Consider the following 12,939-nt stretch of genomic DNA (forward strand, 5'->3'; position numbering starts at 1 on the left):
AAACTTAATAACTGATTATTAATATTTATATAATTTTATAATTCTCATATAATGTACTAGAGCTCTTATAATTTGGAGTTTTTTTTTTTTGTATTTAGATAAGTTTTAGTAAAGATTAAAAAAAAAAAAAAAAAAGGATTTAGTCTCATTTTATGTGAATTTTCTGTTACTTTTTTTTCCGTTAATAGTGACTCATTGAGGATGTGAATTGAAACAATTTAAAAGTTCATGCATTTTATTAAAACTTAATTCAATTTGAAACCACTCCAAACTGTAGGAAAATTATGTTAGTTGCAAAATTCTTTACTGAATGGGTAGCCATTTGGAAGTAAGGAAAGTTTAGTTACATTGTGTAGAGTACGTGAAGATAGCCATGCGAAAGCATGATCTAGTACCCATCTTTTTTAAAACAGTATACAATAAATTAATTAGACCAAATGGACCGAATTCGGCTGAAGTGAACCAAGGAGGACTCAATAGACGGAAGTGGACCGATCTGACTGAAGTGGACTGAAGTAGACCAGATAGACCAAATTATAAGATAAATTGGACGGAATGGATTGAATAGACCGAAGTGGACCGAAAAAGACCGAATGGACTGAATTGGACCAAAATAGACCGAAGTAGACAGAATGGACCGAATTGAATAGAATTGACCGAAGAAGACCGAATGGACCTAATTGGACCGAATAGACTGAAATGGACCGAAATAGACCGAATTGGACTGAGCTTAACTGAACTAGATTGAATAGACCAAATGCTGATTTGTAATTATCATAGCCAAAATTGTGTTTTGATATAAATTCAAATTCTTACTTCCAAAATAACAAGTATTAATTCAAACAAAAATCAAACCAAAGCTAAGAGAGAGAGAGAGAGAGAGAGAGAGAGAGAGACCACTTTTTTAAGAGAGAACGTGAGAGAGAGAATAATAAGAAATTTATTATATATATATATATATATATATATATAAAGATGAAAAGAAAAAGAGTTAAAAAAAATAGTAATAAACGCTAAATTATCCAAGTCATCTATATGCTACTAATAACAAGATTTCTTGTTTGAGTTTCATTATTTTGTGTACTAAATTATCCTCACACAAATTCTTAAAGTCTCTAAAATACCCTTATCTTTTAGTTAAATAATTTTAAATTTAAAAAATAAAAAATAAATAAAAAAAACCAAACTAGTTAAAAGAGTAATTTACTGTTCCTAAGTTTTAGGCTTTTTCCTTTCTCTTCTCCATTTTGCCTAAAAATTAGAACACAATTTTTATCTCACTTTTAAACATTATTCCACATTACTTTACCTATTTCTTAAAAAAAAAAAAAAAAAACATGGTTATTTATATATGTTTTTTGCTTTCTCAATATATATATACATATATATATATTAGAATGATTACTTTTCTTATTTGAATTCCAATGCCTCTATTTAACAAATTACAAATTAAACCTAAAATAATGAAAATTACAAATTAAATACCAAAAGTAATAAATTGCAATAATTAAATAGTAAATTGTGTCCTAAATCATCCTCACTTTCTCCATTCTTGTATGGAAGAAGATCACACTTTGAAGTGGAAGAATGAATAAAGGATTTGGATTGAAGAAAGACATGTTTTAGGAATCGTTTGAGTGAAATGCAGTTCTGCTCAAGCAGATGACAGTTGGACCAAAAGCAAACTTTCTTTTTGATTTTTTGAAGGTAGTTCGCTTGAGCAGGCAAATTAACTGTTCCTATAGAATTTTACCGAAAAACGAGCTAAAAGTGATTATTCTGTGTTAAAAATGGCTAGTAACTTTCATAATATAATTTAAAGTCTATCTCTTTACTATATCCACACACACACACACAAAACTTCTCTCTTTACAAGTGACCATTTATTAAGAGCAAGATGCCTCCTTTTCGTTATATTTTAAACTCCTTTTTTTTTTTTTTTGTCAGTTTAGGAATTAGAAAGGCTCTTGGTTTTTAAGGTGTAGCATAAAGTTAATGGATTTCCCATCGTATGTTTGATTAGAACTGCCAATGAGACCACAAATTACAAACAGTCTGACTTGAAAGAACAAAGAATGGCTAGAAAAAGCTTTTTGTTGGTGTTTTAAAGGCAGAATAAATCATGTGCTGGAAAGTAGGTAAACATCAAAACTGGAAATCTTTTATAAATTCTCAGTTGATGCCAAGAGAATAGTAAAAATCATGTGATATTAATAACTGAGTTATACATTCTCATTAGATACCAATGGACTAATACTAGTATGAATGAATTCACATTTAAAGAACAAAAGGGTGTTCGAAGAATGATCCCTTTATGCTTGATCTGATTCCTACAGTTAAATAGGCCTAGACGTTAGTTTGAATTGGTAAGCATTGTATATAGTTGATGTCACAGCAGCTCTCCCATCTTATGAATGTTCTTTTCTCCCAGCTCTCATTTTCAATTGTTTTTCCTAGAAGATGCCTCTAAATTGAGATAAGCATTGCTTGGGTTAATTATTGCCTTAATACTAACATACCTTGTGGGTTAAACAATGCTCACCTACTCTGTTTAAAAAAAATGAGTAGGTGTGGTGGGCAAACAAAGTCTCTTTTTCTCTTCCATTCCAATCCATTTTCTTTTTAACATGCAATTGCATAAGATAAACTAAATCTGGCTTTGTTTTTTTCCTTTTGTTTTGTTTTGTTTTTCTCATAGATATGATAACTTTGAGTCCACCTTTTGACTGGAAGATGCCTAGAAGGAGAGGATGTGTATGCTCAACCCTTTAAAGAACAAATGGGTGTTTGGTAAACATTGTTAATGTATCAAAACTGCTCTCTCTCCTATGAAGGTTCTTTTCTCCCTGTTCTCATTTTCAGTCATTTTTCCTATTCCTAGAAGATGCCTTTGAATTGAGATAAGCATTGCTTAGACTAATTATTACCATAATAGTTACATAGTTCGTGGGGCCAAGCAATGCTTATCCTTAATTTATTTTATTTACAAATATAAATTTAAGTCATTGTATATGACTTGCTTGAATTGAGATGACCACTTGCACACCTACTCTGTTTAAAAATTGAGTCTCGTATTAACATGCAATTACATAAGATAAACTACATCTGGCTTTGTTTTTTTTTCATTTTGTTTTGTTCTTTTTTTTTTTTTCCTTATGGATTTGATAACTTGGATCCGCATTTTGATTGGTGTGATGCCCACTTTTGACAAAAGGCCCAACAGCAAAAGAAACCCAACAATATGAAGAAAATGAGAAAAGAAAATAATAAAGCAAGCCCAGCAGCAAGTTGGAATGGCAGGATTGACGGCTAGCAAGCCCCACAAGAATAAAAAGAGGTAAAGAGGGAGTAAGTAGGCCAAGAAAGCCCAAGGAATGAAGTAGTAAGCTCATGGGAATAATAAGAGGTAGAGAGGGACTAAATGGGCCGAGGAAGCCTAAGAAATGAGATAGTAAACTCAATGGGTTGGCCCAAAAGCCAATAAGCCCAAGTAGTAATAAGAAGTAAATATGTGGTAATTGGGCCGAGGAAGCCCACAAGATTTAGCAAAAAGCCCATGAGAGTAAAAGAGGTAAAAAGGTAGTCAATGGATAGAGGAAGCCCGAAGAATAATGTAATAAAATGGGTTGGTACAGCAAGAATGTTTGCCAACAAAGCCCAAGAGAGGTAAAGCAGTGAAAAGTAGGCATGGGAAGCCTTGAGCAAAAAATTTACACAAGGAAGTGGCTGGGTAGCCGACAAGCCAGTGGGCAGTCTTGGAAGGACACCCATAAGGAGCCAAAATCATATAAACTACATCACACATAAAAAATAAGCTATTCTGTAACAATCATCAATGCATTGATGGAAGGGAAACATGTCAAAGGTTTTATCACTTGACAAAAATTTTGTTTTTGACTTTCAAAGAACTTGGGTGCAATCATGAGACCAAGATTAGCTTCTTCTTCTTTTTTTCTTTTTTTTCTTTTTTTTTTTAAATAAGCATGAGACCAAGTTAACAATTGTTTGAAAAGATCAAACCAAAATATAGAATCAAGTTAAATGTCTACCAATTCTAAGTTTAAAATTTTGCAATGTAAAATACTTGGTTGGACATTGAAAATCTCTCTAAACCAGTTGTATTCCCTGAATTTATATTTCTTAGTCCTTCTAAAAGATGTAGGAGTCAAGCCCATTGTAACTTCCAGTGAAGTTATAAAAGGAAGACTAGGAAAAAGAACCCTCAAAAGTAGTTAAGAGTGACATCGTTATCTTGTTCTATAGAATTTGTAATATATCCCATCTTCTCTGCTACCCATAAATGGCACAAAGAAATCAAAACTCACCAAAAAAATGCATGAAAATGAGCGTGAAGAAGTTCAAGTTATGGGAAACATTGTAGGCCATGGCAGGTGGAAGAGGTTTCACATTGGTGTCAGTGCTGAATACTCATTAAAGAAACTGCATACACAAAACTCAAAAGAAGTATCATATCACAAACTCAATTATGAACGGATTTAGATACAAAATTATACCATGGAAGAAGAAAAGAGGAGTAAGGATATTGTTGAGAGCAAAACAAACATAGATGTAGACTGTATAATTCCAAGTAGTGAGTGATGGATAGGCTATAAAAGCGTCAATCGACAAAAAATCAAAACATGACAATAAAGACTATAACAATTAGTTGATATACATCCTACAGACATGCCCTTGCCAATAAAAACAACATGGATATTGATGGTGTTCACACACACACACACACAAAAACCCTTAATCGAATTTCAGTGATCTACATCATGGAAAGAAGGCACAAATATGTGACCTCACTTCATAAAACTAAGGCTTCAACCATATTAAGAATCAACTATATGAAGCCTCAATAATAAGAGGCTTCAACCTCATGTTAAATGCCTTACCACTTATAAAAAAAAGCTTAAACGATTAAGAAATAGTAGATTTAATATTTGACCATTATTACAACACTTTCTCTCACATGTGGGTCTATACTCCCCTTTAATATGTAGAGCCCAACGGAATTGATTTTGAACTTTTTTTAATTGAGAGGGTAGAACAAAGATAGGGTTCGAACTCAATACCACCTAATTTGATACTACAATAAACTATCAAATGTCCCAAAAGCTTAAATTGTTAGAAAATAGTGAGCTTAATCATTTAACTATTACTCTAACCGTTTGAAACAAAATGACTTGCCATGGTCTATCAACCTGAAACTCTATATTGGGTAAAAGTTCTCATCCACTACAAGAATCAATTTCTTCTTTCTTTCCTTCTGCTTTCAGCTTTCTCTGCTGGGTAGAAGTTATCAACCACTACTACAATGGGTTATCCCCAGTTGTATTTCTAATTTGGTTTATTATAGTAATACTGAGGTTTTGAGTAGTTTAACCCAGAGATATCATAGAGTTGCAACACATTGGCCAACTGGTAGGAGCTCACATTCCCAATTTATCCTTAAAAAAATTAAAAATCTCTCTATAAAAAGTCTAGAATACTGTGGAAAACTGAGATTTTATTGATTGAGAGAATGAATACAAGCAACTCAGTGAAATACATAGCTACTAATCCTATTTATATGCAATCTAAGCAAGTAAAGGTTAAGCAAAGCTAACTCCCTCACTTGGCGGGAAAAGCAGTTACAAGTTTACTCTATTCTAACTAACTATACACGTGTATCAGAAAATGCAACTGCCTCTAACTTCTCAGTCCAAAAGGTAACTACTCTGTAAAGGCATAAATAAGATCTTCCATAATTCTGTGCTTGCCCAATTAGACTCTGCCACTGAAGCTTTAGTACTGCTACTCCTCTCTGCTACTTGAGGCCAGCTGTGATGCTCTTTCCTTTATTTAAACAATTGAATGGGTGATCTCACTGCAAAACTAAGGATGCGCATGCTTGCACTTAACTATATCTCTTTGATTCCAAAACCCAATGCCCATTCTTAAATTTAACAAGAAAATTAGTAGAGTAGTACTAGTAGTTGTTTATGATTCTTCTTCTTTAAAACATGAAAAGCCCACCACGGAAGTTCCTTTTTTGAATTTAACGGCTCTTTGAGTTAAACGGCACCGCTTTTCTTATTTATTGCCACGACGACGTTTTGTCTTCAGCTACTACTGTTATTTTATGAAGCAACATTGTTTTGTCATTGTTGGTCCTTGCCAGATGTCAATGCCTCATTGGCTCCACGTTATTTGTAAATTCTGTTAGTTCTGTTAGAGTTACAGCGGCTAGTTTGTTAGTTATATAAATAGATCTCTGGTTGCAATTGTTATCGAGTGATTTTTATTTTTCCTCAAATCAAATTTTCTGTTGCTCTCTCTCCCTGTTTTCCCCGTTTTTCGTTTTCCTTTGTTTACTGTGAAATTCAATAAGTGAGAACATTGAAAAGGAGAAAAAGAATAAGAAAATTGCAAGGTGAGTTTCAATTCAAGGTTTGGAAACGTAATCAGTTGTAGAGGATCATAATTTTACTAAGATAGTAGTTGTATATGTGTAGTTATTCTTTGTGATTATGAAACCTCAATGCAATAACAATTTCGAGTTATAATCTTATTGAAATGCAAAAGTTTAAGTTGTAACAATATAACTTTGAGATGCTATTTGTCTTCTATTATAAATTTAAAAGATATTTATACATATGAAGATGAAAAATACATATAACATGAAAAATTTAACTCCAAAGAAATTAAGTTGTAAGACAATTTTCCTCATCAGGTCATACTCATGTCCTAAAGTAATGTTGTTTTAACAAGTTGATGAATATTAGTCATCATTAGGTTAATCTGTGTTGGTGTGTTCTATTTTCCTCTTTTCAAAAGCATGGAAATTAGGACATAGTTAAACACTAAAGTCAAAAACAACGTAGAAAATGGATCATGACTAAAAACAAGATAAGGTCAAGAATGAATGTAAAAAATAGATAGAATTTTCAGCGAAAGTTACTGCATGTATTATTGGACATATTTTTCCTCTAAAAACAATCAAGCAGCCCACACTATAATTTGAAGAAAGCAATGTCAAACAAAACTTCAAGGCAGGACCTAATGTCCTACTGTACTCTTTCCAAGAACGTGGAAAGTGGGCTAGGCTTTAATATGTTTTTCCTGTTTTCTTTATTTTTGTTACGTTAGATTTTGGGTTTTAATAGAGGGAAATTTACATTATTTTCGTCAGAATCATTTCCAAGTTTATGGTTGTGGAAGAATAGCAAACATTGATTTTTAATCTATTGGGTGACTTGCGTCAAAACTATTGTGAAAAAAAAAGGAGAGAAAAAGGTAATTGGGTGGCTAAAAAGAAATTTTCTATAAAAACTAAAATAAAATAATATCTGCGATAGCTGTACTCTTTCTTGGGCCATTGTATAGGCCGCAGAAAACCAATTATGGGCCTATGGGGTTTCCAACGACAATGGCACCAAGGGAGTCTAGGGGGTTTCCTATTATATCAAATTATAATTTGAGGTTCAAAAGTTTTTTTTTTTTTTAAAAGGGTAAATAAATAAATATAATATAGAAGAAAAAAAATAATTCAAGGGAAAAAAGATACAAAACCTATTGTTTACCTTTCAAAAGGGTTACGAGTTTAACTTTAAATTATTCAGTAATTAAGTGACCTCTATCCTGTAGACATAGACAGAAACATTATGTTTTGATATGGGTATTGGATACAACATCCTATTGTTTTATTTTCACGAACACGGAAAGTGGGGTCACGCAGTGTCGCAGCCTGCTCCTAAGCCTTCCTTAACAACTAAGTTAAGGTTTTTTTTTTTTTTTTTTTTTTTTTGAGAAACAACCGAGTTAAGCTTGACAAAAAAATATCATAAATTACACAAATTTCCCTTAACTTCTTCAATGTGCATTTTCTCTCAAATCCTCACATAATAATAATAATAATAATAATAATAATAATAATAATAAAATATATATAGTTTCAAGCAATTTATGCATGTTAAAGATATATTAGACATATTAACTCAATGTAATAGGTTCAAACACATACCTACTATGCCCATTCCCTTTCCATTAAAAAAAAATTGAAACTATACCATATAGCTGGTCACCACCATTAGGTTAATCTGTGTCGGTGACTAAGGTATGTCATATTTCTTTTTTCAGTTTTTATTGAAGTTTCTAGTATTTTCAATATAAAAATAAAAAAGAACAAAAAAGAAAAGAGGAGAGCTTGAAAAGTACGTGGGGCATGGTTAAAGTTAAACACTAATGTAAAAAACAACTCAGAAAGTAAACCATGGTTAAGCACTATTGAAAAGTGCTAAGGTCAAAAATAGACATAAAAAGCAGACAAGCGAAAGTGCATTATGCATTAGTTGGTCATCCATTTCCTCTAAAAACAATCATGCAGTCAACAGTCCAAACTAAATAAATTTATATCAATTTTTTTTTTTTTTTTTTTTTTTTGAGAATCAAATTTATGTCTAAATTGATGAAAGCAAAATCAGCAGAACTTTAACGCAGGAGTTATGTCCCACTGTACTCTTTCCAAGAACGTGGAAAGTGGAAAGTGGCTAGGCTTGAAGAGTACTAAATTAATTCTTTGTTAAAGCCTTAAACGTATTGAGCAAAAATATAATATATATCACTCTCTTTTTTAACTCATCAAAAATATAATATAATATATTTGTGCGTTCAATTCTATTGCTTATAAAAATCATATTAACTTATGCAGGAACCGTTCTGTCTTTAAATTGTCCAACATGCAACCATTGACATATGATAAGGGATTAACATAAATATTCAGTCCAAAAGTCATGAGGTTTTTTATTTATTTATTTATTTTTCTAAATGAAAAAAATGATCGTCATTGTGGATACATCTATCTTACATGACATCACATGACTTAAGGGTAATAACACATGTACCACCGGGGTCTCAATAGAACTATTGTTATGGGCACAACACATTTGTTGAAGCACCACTATTTGAACCACTCAACTCATGCCAAAAGTCATGAGGTATTTTACTATACAAATTCGCCTCAGGTTTTTTATATATAAATAAATTATAATGTATGTGTTGCGCTTGTCCATATGTTTGTATAAATCTACATACGTTTGTGAGTATAAAAAATGAATGTCTGGTAGTTACAAATTTCACCCTTGTGAACTTAAATCTTAGCTCTGTTACTTGTTCTGGAGTGTCTCATATATGGACAGAAAAAAGGAAAAAGTTTGATGAGACTGCAAATTATGCAGACCATTCCTTACAATAGCCTCTAAATTAATGAAAAGCAATATAAAATGGATTTTTTTTCCTGGTCACACTCACATGACAATGTATGTCTCCTATTTCCTCTATTTGAAAAAGTGTCAAGTTTTGCTAATCTTTCCGAAAAATGGGTCATGGTCAACACAAAAATCAAAAAGAGCACCGAAAGTGCATAGAATTTTAACCTCGCTCCATGAAATAATTGTCCCTGGAACTGGAAGTGGGCCAAAGTAGAACACTACCATCAAGGAGGGTGGAATTTTCCTCCCGACATACATACCGCAACCCCCATCTGAATAATTGAAAGAGAACCATATAAAGTCACCACGAAAATTACTCGCTACCCTCGTCTTCTTGTTCTTGGTAGGTGGGAAAAAGAGAAAAAGGGGAAGATGCATGCACTGAAGGAAGCGTGGAATCAATGACTTGCAAGTCTTGCATATAGCATTAAAGATTTTAAAGGCACTGAAATAAAGTCTGCAAAAGTAAAAAGAAAAAAGAGATTGGAATTGGGAAGCCTTTTTTGTTTTATTAAGGGGATTACAATACGTTCCTAGGTTTTGAATCTATAATGTCTTTTTAATTTGGGGAGATACAGATCGACATAATTCTAAGAAATTGAATTAAAAATAGTAAGAAATATAACAGAAAAAAAAAAAAACTTCAAATCTTGAGAGATGAAGAATTGCCTATTTGAAAAACCCACATAAATTAAGTTCATAATTTCTTTATGCACCTTCATTAAACACAGTTGTAAGGACACGATTCCTTTGCGACCCAATAATGATGTTGGGCTCGCATATGAAAGATCCTTCACAATATAATTTGTAGAGAGTGGGCTTGAAAAGGCTGGACCTTGGTCGTTGGGCAACGGTTTAGTCAGGATTTTCACGGAAGCCCATACGTAGATGGGTTTGGCCTGTGTGGCTAAGCCTTACACGGATGGGGAGTGAAGATCTATCTCCTCGGAATTAGTCCGAGGAGCATCTCGCCCTCTTCATCCTTCTTCTTTATGAGTTTCTTTTCCCATCTTTTTCTGGTTCCTGGGAAGAACCCCCTCTTTTCTTAGCTCTTTCTCCCTTTTATACTAGTATTTCCTTCCCATTCTTCATCTACGTGTCCGTTTCTCCTTGTTTGGGGTGGTTACTTGTCTTATCAATCCTTACGTCAGAGTGGTTGGGAAAAGCTGGACAGCATGGTATCAGTATGGGTTTGTCAGGCGATGGGCTCCACATTAAGGCGTTGGCAGCCTTTTCCCTTGTGCTTATCTTGTACTGAATTTGTCCTTTTCTTCAGGTCTCCCTGTAAGATGTTGGGCGTAAAGTCGTCCTCGGCCACATCCTTGGACCCTCGAGGAGCTTTCATTGCGCGTCCTTAGCAGTAAGGCTCCTCGGCCTGGGCTTGGGCTTCTAATACTAAGTGGGCTGGGACCTCAGATTTCGGGCCCCACAATAGCCCCTCAAAATCCTGCTGCCCGGCCTTTTAGTTGGGGAGGAGGGTTTTGGTGACGTTAGGCCCACATTATGGCTCGCTCAAATCCAGTACTCCACTATTATTTGTATTTTTTCATTTACATGGGAGGCGTGTCAAGATAAGGGCCACTCCTTTATTTTTCGTTCACGCAGGGTCCTCTGACATTTCGGTACTCAAGGTGCACCTTCACGAGGATCTTCAGATCCTACGGCTAAGGATGAAGTTGGAAATTGAGCTAAGTCTGCGCGCAAATCCTTCAGTTTCCTTCCCTAGTATATCATGTTTGAGGCGAGGGTTAGGGAAAAGGAACTTTCTCCGCCACAGAGGCATCGTGTCCTCCTGAGACTCAAAGTAATGAGGTACGGGCGAAGGAGGCATAAATTCAAGGGAGCATTCCGTTTCGGCAGAGGGGAAAGGGTGTTTCTCCCTCTTTTAGTCAAAATCCGAAGCAGGTTCTGTTCATGCCAGAATCTTGGTGTGTCAGAAGAAAGATTCTCCGCCATCAGCGCCTCTGCCTCGTTGCAGGTAGATTTTTGGTGAAGGCTCCTCAACTTCCGGCTCCCTGCACCTTTTCTTCAGCGGTGTGAGGCTCAAGTTGGGTTCTTTTGCTGCCTGAGTTATGGGCGTGCAAAAGCATTGAGGAGGAATAAGGTCTCGAAGCAGTAGCCAACCTCTCCTCTGAGCTACCTCCTCGGCTTTATCTTCACTCTCTTGTATTTTTCTTTTACTTACGTAGTTAACTTTAATGTAAGCTTGTCTCAGCTTTTCATTGTACATTGTACTGTTCCTTTGTCTTAATAAAAGATGTGTTTATTTCTTTATACATACTTTTCTTTCCTGCAACGTCTACTTTGTGCATGAATGTTAGATACAAGCTTGCCTTTGATGACACTCGGAGCAGACAAATGCCTTAATACAGATTCATACTAGTTTAAACCTACGAACACTATTTAAGTATAACGATGGCAATCCTTAATAAATTAAACTCTTGGAACTAACCGGGATAATGGCCGAGCGCTGTGCGATGCGTGCTGGACAAATGTCCGAGAACGATAAACTTCTAAATAATTCATCCGAGAGGGTAGCCGAGCAATGAGGGACCTCAATCTTGTTTTTGGTAGCATATTGCTCTATGTTGCATCAATCCCTTTGGTACTGAGGATTCGAGGGTAGACTGGGGAATCCATTCAGTATGGGGACTAACCCAACTGTTAATGGGTAGATCTCGGATAGATTCTAAGGTTCATGTAACGTAATTTTTCTTTTAAGTAATTGGTTTCCCCATGGGCTTGAGTCCGAGGACCATGCAAGGCCTTGGTTCTGTCCAAAACTTGTGAGATTTCTTTTTTGTACTTGGTTTCCCCATAGGCTTGAGTCCGAGGACCATGCAAGGCCTTGATTCTGTCCAAAACTTGTGAGATTTCTTTTTTGTACTTGGTTTCCCCATAGGCTTGAGTCCGAGGACCATGCAAGTCCTTGGTTCTGTCCAAAACTTGTGAGATTTCTTTTTTGTACTTGGTTTCCCCATAGGCTTGAGTCCGAGGACCATGCAAGTCCTTGGTTCTGTCCAAAACTTGTGAGATTTCTTTTTTGTACTTGGTTTCCCCATAGGCTTGAGTCCGAGAACCATGCAAGGCCTTGGTTCTGTCCAAAACTTGTGAGATTTCTTTTTTGTACTTGGTTTCCCCATAGGCTTGAGTCCGAGGACCATGCAAGGCCTTGGTTCTGTCCAAAACTTGTGAGATTTCTTTTTTGTACTTGGTTTCCCCATAGGCTTGAGTCCGAGGACCATGCAAGGCCTTGGTTCTGTCCAAAACTTGTAGTTTTTCTTTTTTGTACTTGGTTTCCCCATAGGCTTGAGTCCGAGGACCATGCAAGGCCTTGGTTCTGTCCAAAACTTTAGTTTTTCTTTTTTGTACTTGGTTTCCCCATAGGCTTGAGTCCGAGGACCATGCAAGTCCTTGGTTCTGTCCAAAACTTGTGAGATTTCTTTTTTGTACTTGGTTTCCCCATAGGCTTGAATCCGAGAACCATGCAAGGCCTTGGTTCTGTCCAAAACTTGTGAGATTTCTTTTTTGTACTTGGTTTCCCCATAGGCTTGAGTCCGAGGACCATGCAAGGCCTTGACTCTGTCCAAAACTTGTAGTTTTTCTTTTTTGTACTTGGTTTCCCCATAGGCTTGAGTCCGAGGACCATGCAAGGCCTTGGTTCTGTCCAAAACTTGTAGTTTTT

This window comes from Quercus lobata, chromosome 9 (assembly GCF_001633185.2).
Source record: "Quercus lobata isolate SW786 chromosome 9, ValleyOak3.0 Primary Assembly, whole genome shotgun sequence".
Taxonomy (NCBI): Eukaryota; Viridiplantae; Streptophyta; class Magnoliopsida; order Fagales; family Fagaceae; genus Quercus; species Quercus lobata.